The 12,149-nt window shown below is 37.0% G+C and overlaps 1 pseudogene; it reads right to left on the bottom strand.

The window, feature by feature from the left end:
• Positions 1-9,830: 9,830 nt before the first annotated feature.
• LOC149263793 (aspartic proteinase nepenthesin-2 pseudogene) lies at positions 9,831-10,658 on the bottom strand (annotated as a pseudogene).
• Positions 10,659-12,149: the final 1,491 nt, after the last annotated feature.

Genomic DNA, 12,149 nt, shown 5'->3' with positions numbered 1-12,149 from the left:
CAACCTATTCTATTCAAAAGTTTCCAATATATATATAATCTCATCTAGGAAATCTCTGTACGTCTCCTTATTATCTACCTTGACCATCAATACTGTAGCAGATTCTATTCCATAGATTTTCCAGCATACCAACGAAGTATTCAACATATTCTGCAAACTCCTTGTCAATCGAAAAGTACGTATCTCCTCACTCTTTATTTATGCGAACCCCTAATGTAATCCCTGAGTGAACGTTGAAAACATTGATGTTGCCCAACAGCTGTGAGAAAGGTACTGGGAATATAGTGCTCATTCTATCAGAAATTGATTGCTATGCAGCTGCTCTGGTTTGTTAGTGCGAACAGGGTTGTACCGGACTTTACACCTTAGATGGGCCCATTATTGCTCCGTGGAAGTTGCTTAAGTTTTCCATACAGAGGGTGTCAGTTCTTCTGCGTTCCAGTTCCCCTAGACAGAAAGTCGGTCAGTCATGAGTATAATTTACTATGCACGTGGTAGCTGAGTGCGTCAGATGAGTTTGAGAGAGTGCTTCAGTTAGGCAGAAGCAAAGCCTTTTGATTCACTGGAACGCATTGAACAAAATATGAAATTCAGAAACAGCTCATCGATTGCCGACTGACGGGGGTCGTTGTAAACTTTCGTGGAATGAAATTTAACGTTTGACAACACGTTTTTCTGTTTTATAAATGCCTGTAATGATGAATAAAGATTCTGGAACGTCAACAGCGACAACACTGCCAGGTTAAAAAAGAAATAAAAACGGTAAATTGCAATTTAACAGTTAAGTTATCCGTTGCAAATTGCAGTGGTTCGCTGGTTCGTTATAAATTGTAACGGTTGGTTTACAGGCAGAGGCTTCTGGCAGTACAGTACTACTGCCATCTGGTAAAATATGTTCAAGGTTGTTTGCATAGGACATTGTTTAAGATTGGTAATGCTATCTGGTAATTGGATTTGAATTGTGTAACCTTCCAGATAAACATGCAACCAGGTTAGGCTAAAAAGGGCAATATGAACTGATGCACTTTGAATGGCTCCGAGGATTGCAGGGGACAGAGTATCTCCTGTGTGAAGTTTCTCATGAGAATTTGTAAGAAAATACAATAAAGAGGTCGTATATCGATTTATAATAAACGAAAAAAACAACTATAACAACATGACGACCATAACTAATGATATTTAAACCATCCGAATCAGATAAATATTTCTGAGTTTAGAGGTATCTAATAGCGCAAGAGGCATGACAAGAGTTGTCTATTCAATATATCTATACATCTGAGCTAGTAGAGCCCAACCCAAATCTCGTGCACATAAGTACTCTCCATATAATTCTATACAGTATAGACGTTACGCCTCTGTCGCCAATTACAATACGGTAAACAAGACGAAAGGATTTAACATGAAAGGATTTCTACAGATTATAAATTAAAAATATTGAATGCGACATGAACGTTACAGAATGCGCGAGTGTTTGGTATGTGGAAGTAGGGGAGCCAAGAGAACTTACGCCAATTAGTGGTGTTTGGGAGAAGGAAACGCGTAGGCGCCACCGCGGCGACCACGAGGGAGTGGAGATTTGTGGAGATGGTACCGCTCAATAAAAAGGGCAATATGAACTGATGCACTTTGAATGGCTCCGAGGATTGCAGGGGACAGAGTATCTCCTGTGTGAAGTTTCTCATGAGAATTTGTAAAGTGATGGTAGATGAAGCTTAGTGTTGGCCAAAAAGAGCAACAACAACTGTCAAGGAAAAACCAATGAAAATATCTTCCACAGTGAAAATATCTTCAAGAGATAAAAGAATTGGAAAAAAGCAGTAATGCAACTCAAAGGGCCAGGTTCAATGCACAGCAGAACTGGAGGTGAAAAGAAAGAAACTCATATATTTGGAAAAAGCAGTGAACTTCAAATCAACGGTTGAAACTGTCAAACTTGATCAAACGGTTCAGGTTAAAAGTGTTGACAATTGTTGATGCATAGGAAGGCCTGTCGGCCTAAATATATATTTTACCGTTATAGAAACTTTTTAAGTATATTAATAATAAAACAAAACATTTTAATATGGACATGGTAAATTATAGATAAAAGTATATATATTATATATTTTTAAAATTTTTTTATGTTATATAAAATAATTGAAAAAAATAAATTTTTATGGTTAAAATATTTTTAGTTTAAGTATTTTATATTTTTATTTTTTTAAGTATATATTTTTGGTCAATTTTTTTAAAATTTAACTAATAAAAAATATAACAAAAGAATGTGTTTCTCATTCTATAAATTTTATCTGGAATTAATAACTTAAATTATGTACTCTATATAACATTTAAAAATAAAATTATATATATATATATATAATGCATCACAAAACGACATTTTCTTTTTTCAAATGTTTCCCTCGTACTAAGAAATCATTTAGCGATAACAACATAAAACATATATATAAACATTTTATCACTTGTGCATGGGATGTATAAGTCTTGTTAGTGTGATTCAGGGTGATTTTGATCAATTAAAGAGATCATACTAACGAATCACTTATAGGGCCTAAAAGCTATAGGTATATCAAGGAAGCAAAATTTTATGTAAAATCTATCAAATTAAATACATGTATATAACTGGTTTGCCCTTGTAATGTAGATACTTAGTTGACATTGCTCTGTGGAAAATTTGAGTCTTTTGCTTCCATTATCAAACCGAGCAATTCCTCTCTTCTTGTAGGTTTGGGAATCATAGAGGTTAAACGTAGATAAGTAGGAAGGAATTAGTTAACTTGATAATGGAAGCATAAGAATCATATTTACTACTAAATAACGTCAACTGAAAATCAACATGAGCCAAAAAGGAATTAGTTAACTTGATAATGGAAGCATAAGAATCATATTTACCACTAAATAACGTCAACTGAAAATCAACATGAGCCAAAAAAAAAAAAAAAAACTATATGTACATTTATTTAATTTCATAAATTTAAAATAAAATTTTAACTTGTGGCTTCTAAGGTTTTCAGCTTCTAAGGTTTCGTGTTTAGAATGGATTTACAATATTGCCACCCATATTACATAAATATTACAATTCTGCTTCAAACGTAGATGCACGCAATGCATTTGGTATATTTTTATATTTAAACGAATGGTGATTTTGAACACCTTAGATTTTCCTCTTAGATTGAGGTGATTTAAACATCCTACTACTTATATTGAAATCATAATTAGTCTACCTTCAAAACCTCCACATCTTATCTGGGTTTTCGTGTCAATTTTGATCGGGGTCCGGCTGACCGCAGCATTACATACCGCAAGCAATGAAAGGGTCAATTTTGCATACCAGCCTTCGAACATTTTCACCTATAACTCTGCACTTAAAACGCATACTCTCGTCCAAAGATAGTGACCTGAATTTGAAAACCTCCATAAACTGATATCAAAAGTGAATACAAATATCACCCAACAAAATCACCCCAATATGTTAAAATAAAAATTATAGAACAAATATTGAACCAGCTAATTAGATATCCCCAATACAACTTCGACGATCTATATCGCAGACTATGACATATTGGTGTTTTATACACAGTAAATTAATTTGTTGTTCACAGTCCTTGAGAAGCTCATGTGTCAGCAGAAGGAAGACCTAACGCATACTTAAATAGGAAAGAGAAACTGCGTGCTTGCTTAGTTAGAAACGCTGCCACAAACAGCAGGCGCGAACGACAGTATGTTCCTTTCGTTGTCATAAAGTATTTGGTAATTCTGTTGTTGCAGATTGCCAAATATGCTGGGGTAATTGATGTCCCTATTCGGTAACATTGAAAGGTAGAGCACGCCATTGCCGATATCAGTTAAGTAGTTATCTTTGGAAACTTCAAAATTGTTGGAATTTAATTCTAACTGCAACATAAACAGTTGGACAGAAATCTGATTTGCTGTAGATATTCCAGACTGTTGGATGCCTCAAAGTCGTGTTTGATATTTTCCACATTTATGTGCATTAAATTTTCAGCATTAAATTCCCCTGCAACAACTGACTTCATTTCTTCAAAGGGCATCACCGATTGCTGCATTCAATATGCAGATAAGCTTTAGAAGATATTTTTATTATCTTATTGTTTTAAATCCAAATATGTTTTAACATATAAATGCAATGAACAACAGTTCTGTTTTAGGTTAGAAGAATGATAGAGAGTCTTTCTTGTAACGCACAACAGTGCTGAAACTGTAATTTTCAGATAGTGAAAAATTGGTTTGTGAAGCTGAAGCGTTCCTGCTGTAATCCCTCTGTCAAGAGGAAGATGCTCTTCAGCATAATCTTTTGTGAAAATCCCTCTATGTGAGGAAGACAAATTTGTATCAGTTGGTTTACTGTTTATAAATAGAAGTTTTATTTGCGCGTTGCTGTTACACCATAACCAGAAAATAGTCTTGACATCAAAACAAAGTGTTGCTGATACACGAGTTTCAGCATTGCTGAAACACTGTTGTTGATACACTGCAAACAACAACTGATGAAACTGCGTTGCTGAAACACCAGTTTCAGCGTTGCTGAAACACCATATTCCGCAAATGATTTTTATTTCCGCTATGTTAAAATAGAGTATTGTTCTGTTTTTCAGTTTTGTTTAGAATTATCAGAAATTCCAACATGGTATCGGAGTTGGTCTAGGCACTCAGTGAGTCAAAAACAGAGTTTTTTTTCACTGTAGGAGCTGTAAGAAGCTTATTGAGCAGATTTTCTCCAGCATAGAAAGTTTTTTGCTTGTTTTTAATTATACAGTCACTATCTCTTCTTTACTTATACAGGTTAAGATGGTAAATGCTGGAACTGGTTTGAAAAATTCCCAATTGCCATAGTTTAATGGGAAAAATCACAGTTATTGGTCCATAACAATGAAAGCATTGTTTGCTTCTCAAGGAATATGGGAGCTGATTGAAACTAGCTATGTTGAATCTACAGATGCAACAACGTTGGCTGCTTGACAGTAGCAGAAAGAGACCAGTTGAAGAGCGACAGGAAGAAGGATGTCAAAGCCCTCTTTTTTCTCTTCCAATCAGTACATGAAAGTGTTTCTCCACGGATTGTAGCAGCAACAAATTCCAAGGAGGCATGGGATATTCTCAAAACTGCCTATCAAGGCATGGAGAAGGTGAAGACTGCAAAGTTGCAGATGTTGAGGAGAGACTTTGAAACACTCAATATGAAGGAATCTGATACAATAGATTCATTCTTCACTCAGGTTATTGGGTTGATAACCCAGATAAGGTCTCATGGTGAGATTCTTGAAGAAAGAAGGATTGTAGAGAAGATCCTGAGAATTTTACCCTCAAGGTTTGAATCTATTGTGGTAGCAATAGAAGAAACAAAGGATCTCTCACAGTTCACAGTAGATGAACTGAGTGCTTCTCTTTTGTCTCATGAATACAGACGGAGTAGAGGAACAGATTCCTCTTTTGAGCAAGCATTCAAGACTCAGATGTCTTTTGGCCAAGGAAAAAGTCGAGGCAGAGCAAATAACAGAGGTCGTGGAAGAAGCCAAAACAAAGACAGAAATAATCCTGGAAGCACAAGCGGAAGGAGCTGCAATCAGAACCAAAATGAAGGTTCAAGCAAACAGCAAGCTCATGGACAAAGGTATGACAAATCCCAAGTCCAATGTCATTATTGTAAGAAATATGGGCACTACACCAATGAATGTAGGAAAAAATAAAATGACATGAATAGTAAGCAGAATGCTAATTTTGCAAATAAAGAAGATAAGAATCCAAAGATTGTGCCGTTAGCATGTAACATTGCACAAGACAAAAAAGAAGATTTTTGGTTCTTAGACTCAGGTTGCAGTAATCACATGACTGGAAATATTGAAATGTTTGCCAATCTAGATGAAAATGTGAAATCTGGGGTAACAACAGGAACTGATAGTAAGATATCTGTCAAGGGTAAGGGCATAGTCAGTATCCGAGCAAGAAATGGAGAACAGATGATTGTGTCAGAGGTATACTATGTACCTGGTCTGAAATGTAATCTTTTGAGCATTGGATAGCTCATTAACAAAGGTTACAATGTGTTCTTCAAAGATGATATGTGTACAATCAGAGACATACCTCCAAGTAAGAAGATCATTGCATAGGTGCAGATGACCAACAATATAATGTTTCCTCTCAAACTCAGGGCAGATTTGAAGGAACGAAGAACTATTGCAACTGTTGCACAAGAAGTCTTTCAGGAACAAGTGAAAGATGAGAATTGGTTGTGGCACTTAAGATTTGGACATCTCAATTTCGGAGGCTTGAATCTGTTGCACAGAAAGGGAATGGTAAAGGGATTGCCATTGATCGAGAAACCGGACAGCCTTTGTTAAGGCTGCATCTTAGGCAAGCAACACAAAGAAAGCTTTCCAGCAGGAAGGAGTATAAGGGAAAAAACACCCTTGGAAATTGTTCACTCTGATGTGTGTGGACCGATACAAATACCATCATTTGCCGGAAATAAATATGTTTTAACTTTCATTGATGATTACACCAGAAAGACATGGGTGTATATGCTGAAACAGAAGAGTGAAGTGTTTGAGAAATTCCGCCACTTCAAAACTCTTGTTGAGAAGCAGTGTGGGCATTATATCAAAGTGCTCAGAACAGAGAGAGGAGGAGAGTACATCTCTAAAGAATTTTTGCATTTTTGCAGAGAGAATGGCATACAAAAGCAGTTCACCACGATGTATACACCTCAGGAAAACGGTGTTGCCGAAAGGAAGAATAGGACCATTCTTGACATGGTCAGAAGTATGCTGAAGGCAAAACACTTGCTGCATGAGTATTGGGCAGAAGCTTTCATTTGTGCAATTTACATCTTGAATAGATGCCCAACTAAAGTTGTCATGAACAAAATACCAGAAGAAGCATGGAGTGGTCAAAAGCAAACTGTCACTCACATGAGAGTATTCGGTTGTGTAGCATATGCACATCTACCGGATCAGCTAAGGAAGAAGCTTGACAGTAAAGGGGAGAAGTGTGTCTTTATTGGCTATTGTGATGAGTCAAAAGCATACAAACTCTATAATCCATCCACCAAGAAATTGATAGTAAGCAGAGATGTGCAGTTCATTGAAGATGAAGCTTGGGATGGAAGCTTAGAGAATACAGTGAATGTGAAGACAATTGTGTCTCACGAAGAAGAAGAGGAAGGGACAGTAGCAAATAATCCTTCCTTCGTGGCTCCTCCTCCACCACAGCAAGTACAACAAACCACACCACAAGCTGGAATTAGAACAGCCTTGAGAAGTCAAGGAAGTGCTTCTCCAAGCACACCATAGGGATCTGAAATACCCTCAAGTTCGGATGGAACTCCAAGCACACCAAGAAGACCAAGATTCAGAAATCTGAATGAGATTTATGAAAAAGGAGAGGTAAGTAACAATACCGGTCTGAATTCATTATTCGCTTTGTATTGTCATGTTGATGACCCAATTCATTTTGAAGATGCTGTAAATGAAGATAAATGGATTGAAGCAATGAATGAAGAAATTGGTGCAATTGAAAAGAGTAAAACATGGGAGTTAGTGGACCTCCCTGAAGGAAAAGATGCCATTGGAGTTAAGTGGGTCTATAAGACCAAAAGAAATGTTGAAGGCAAGATTGACAGGCACAATGCAAGACTTGTTGCGAAAGGCTACAAGAAGCAACAAGGCAAAGACTATGATGAAACCTTTGCACCAGTAGCAAGGATGGAAACAATTAGAACAGTGTTGTCTATTGCAGCACAACACAAATGGAAGATTTATCAGATGGATGTTAAATCTGCATTCCTGAATGGAGTGTTAAAAGAAGAGGTTTATGTTGAACAACCTCCAGGCTATGAAGTTGAAGGCCAAGAGCATAATGTCCGCAAACTGAAGAATGCTCTTTATGGGCTGAAGCAAGCTCCAAGAGCATGGTACAACAGAATAGATGCTTATCTGATTGAGAATGGGTTTGATAAGTGTGATGGTGAACCCACACTCTACATAAAGGAGAATGACGGTAAGATTCTTATTGTTGTTTTATATGTAGATGATTTGATTTTTACCAGCAATGATGCTTCTCTCATTGCTGATTTTAAAGCAGTCAAGAAAAGTGAATTTGAAATGACTGACTTGGGCTTCTTAGGATATATTCTTGGAATTGAAGTAGACCAAAGTGAAAATGGTGTTTGAATTTCTCAAGTTAAATATGTAGAAGCAGTGTTGAAGAGATTTAACATGCATAACAGCAAGGCAGCTGTGATCCAACTATAATGGGGTTGAAATTGACCAAAGAAGACAACAGCAAGGATTTTCATCCAAAATTGTACAAGAGCATAGTTGGCAGCCTTATGTACTTGACTGCAACTAGGCTGGACATTATGCACACTATGAGTTTAATCTCCAGATTTATGGAAAGACCGAAAGAGACTCATTGGCATGCAGCCAAGAGGATTCTAAGGTATGTGAATGGAACGAAGGGGTTTGGTATTTTATACTCCTCTTCTGAAAGTTTCATGTTGACAGGTTACACTGACAGTGATTGGGCTAGAAGTGTTGATGATAGGATAAGCACATAGGGATATTTGTTTCATATGGGATCGGGAGCCATCTCATGGGCTTCTAAGAAGTAAGAAGTTGTGTCTTTGTCAACAGCAGAGGCAGAGTATGTGGCAGCAACAGCAACAGCATGCCAAGCAGTGTGGCTGAGAAGAGTTCTCAGAGATTTGTGTCATGAACAAGAAAAGGGCACAACCATTTATTGTGACAATAGCTCAGCAATAGCATTGTCTAAGAACTTTGTTTTTCATAAAACGACAATGCACATAGACACCAAATTTCACTTCATACGTGAATTTGTTAACAATGGTGAGATTGTTTTGCAGCACTGCAGAACAGAGAATCAGTTCACAGACATCTTGACAAAACCATTAGGAAAGAAAAGTTTTGATCATTTCAAGAAATGCCTGGGTATGCAGAAAAAACCCAGCAGTTGAAATTAAGGGGGAGTGTTGGAATTTAATTCCAACTGCAACATAAACAGTTGGACAGAAATCTGATTAGCTGTAGATATTCTAGACTGTTGGATGCCTCAAAGTCGTGTTTGATATTTTCCACATTTATGTGCATTAAATTTTCAGCATCAAATTCTCCTGCAACAACCGACTTCATTTCTTCAAAAGGCATCACTGCTTGCTGCATTCAATACGCAGATAAGCTTTAGAAGATATTTTTATTATCTTATTGTTTTAAATCCAAATATGTTTTAACATATAAATGTAATGAACAACAGTTCTGTTTTAGGTTAGAAGAATGATAGAGAGTTTTTCTTGTAACGCACAGCAGTGCTGAAACTGTAATTTTCAGATAGTGAAAAATCGGTTTGTGGAACTGAAGTGTTCCTGCTGTAATCCCTCTGTCAAGAGGAAGATGCTCTTCAGCATAATCTTTTGTGAAAATCCCTCTATGTGAGGAAGACGAATTTGTATCAGTTGGTTTACTGTTTATAAATAGAAGTTTTATTTGCGCGTTGTTGTTACACCGTAACCAGAAAATAGTCTTGACGTCAAAACAGAGTGTTGCTGATACACAAGTTTCAGCATTGCTGAAACACCGTTGCTAATACACTGCAAATAACAACTGATGAAACTGCGTTGTTGAAACACCAGTTTCAGTGTTGCTGAAACACTGTATTCCGCAAACGATTTTTATTTCCACTGTGTTAAAACAGAGTATTGTTCTGTTTTTCAGTTTTGTTTAGAATTATCGGAAATTCCAACAAAAATCTGCTCCTTTGAAATGGAATGTCATAGTGGGAAATACAGAAGTTGAGGAGCCCTATTGGAAGCAGAGGTCTAGGTCAACGCTAGAGCCATCGCCCTGCGGGAGATTAATCGATGAGCTCAAGGCTTCCTTCACAACATCATAAACATTATGTGGCAGCAAGCTGTATGTCGTTCCAGAGTCTATGATAAGTCCGCCAGAGCCATCAGATTGAAGATCAAAAGTAGCAGCAAGAATTGCTAATAATTTGCCATCAACGCTGATGCCTTCCAAAGAAAGATAATAGTATGTTGGAATTTTCCTGCTTTGATTAATAGGAGTCGAACTGACATTGGGGGCATTCAATATAGCGCTATTACCTAGGAACAAAGGGCTGGTTTTGGAAGAAGCATTAACAGAGATGAGACAATAAGAAAACTTGTTTCCCATGGATGGACCCAGCTGAGAGACCAAGGAGAGAGGGCCTCGTCCAAAGCCTACTATTCCACTTTCTTGATCGGATGAATCTCCCGAATTATTGTGGCTGCAGCTAAACGCAATATGTGAAACTTGTTGAGAAGAAAGAGTAAAGGTCTCGTACGAAAGGATCCCCTTCGTGAATGACTTGTCAGCATAGCGATAGTTGTATTCACACTGTGCACTAGGGCGAGAAAGGTTAGTACACAAGGAATCATTGCAAAGTACCGGACTGTATGTCGAGGATGAGGAAGGATCATAGAGCGGAGTTGGCTGATTATAGCAATCATTAGAGGGCTTGCACTGTGTCCAGATTAGGTCACTGCCCGTATCAAGAATTACATAATAAGATAAAGATGGCATACCAATGGAGATGTTCATGAGAAATTCTCCGTCTCCTGGGCTTACTAGAGCATGGATATCCATCTTTTGATCATCATCCTGAAATTTATTAGTAACTGCAGAATTGATTCACAGTTTTTCAAGTCTTTCGTAACTGCGCTGGACTGCTCGTTTCAATCTCTGGTTGGATGTCATCTTCGAAAGGAGTAGTGAATCTTTATTGACTAGATATATTTTCAATCCATTCGACGGTTGCGCCGAACTAAAATTGGTTACATGCCTGCATTCCTTCAAAGGAAGGAATACAAAAACAGAAAACAATAACAGAGGCATAGACAAAAGAATCTGATGCGTGTAGGTGAAAATAGGATATGAAACAGTTGATTGCCCAACTCCTGCCATATCAACCAAGAGAAATAGTTTCACAAAGGCAGGATAGGGGAGGTGGAAGAAACAGAAAAGGAAGAAATGCGTTGCTCCACTCCAGTGAATGGAATGATTTGTATTTATATTGACTGGAGGGAGATAGATACGTTGAATCATTCATTCTATATTGTCTGAGTTGTTGCGCCGTTGATTCAGAGGATAAATATTTTTCTAATTCTATTGTCCGAGTTTTTGTACCGTTGATTCCCAAGGATACACATTTTTCTAATATTTTCAGTTTTTTGAGCCTGGAGACTTATTATACACCCAGTAAGATGTGTAGTGTTATTTTTGGGTTATGAGAGAATTTAATAATTTTAAAAATAAAAAATATTTAATAAGCATAAAAATATATTTAAATAATATCTTCCCATAAAAAATTGCACTTGAAGAAATTATATTAAGTCTATATTTAACATAAATTTATGCTAGCTCCAAGGGTTAGCTCAATTGGTCAAAATCAGTGCCTAGCCATCGGGAGGTAACGGGGTCCATTCTCCCGAAGCCCCTGGGGTCAAGCCATCGGGAGGTCACAGGGTCCATTCTCCCGAAGCCCCTGGGGTCAAGCCTAGCTAGTGGCCCTGGGGCTAGATTCCCTTCGGGTCGATATCTAGCTAAAGGTGCATATAAAATTGATGCTAGCTAAAGGCGCATATAAAATTGATGTCTAGCTAAAGGTGCATATAAAATTGATGCTAGCTAAAGGCGCATATAAAATTGATGTTGTACTCTAATCCTATTGTTTTTTTGCCCTAAGAAGTAAGAAAATTTTGGTAAATTTTTGATAAATTTTAGCAAATTTTTTTGTAAATCCAGGTTACAAAATTTTGGTAATATTTTGATATATTCTAGCAAATTTTTTTGTAAATCCAAATTACAATAAGTATCTAGAAATTTTTTGATAATGCTGAATCTATTTTGAATTTTAAAAATATGATTTAGACACTCCATCTTCAAAATCTATTAAAATATTTTTGCCCACCAAAAATAACCCTAAGGGCAATTCCTAGGCCTCGGTAGACTTGTCCAAAATTGATTAACAACGGTCGGAATTGGATATTTATATTTTTATTGAGTGGTTCACGAATTTTAGCCACTTATCTTATTTCATGGATAGCGTCTCTTTATTTGACTGGTGGCAAGGACACA

The sequence above is a fragment of the Pinus tabuliformis genome, chromosome 6, assembly GCF_031772625.1.
Source record: "Pinus tabuliformis cultivar Carrire ecotype Pingquan chromosome 6, CPIR1, whole genome shotgun sequence".
In the NCBI taxonomy this organism is placed as follows: Eukaryota; Viridiplantae; Streptophyta; class Pinopsida; order Pinales; family Pinaceae; genus Pinus; species Pinus tabuliformis.
The sequence above is the reverse complement of the archived record's forward strand: the minus strand, read 5'-3'. Positions and strand labels throughout refer to the sequence as shown.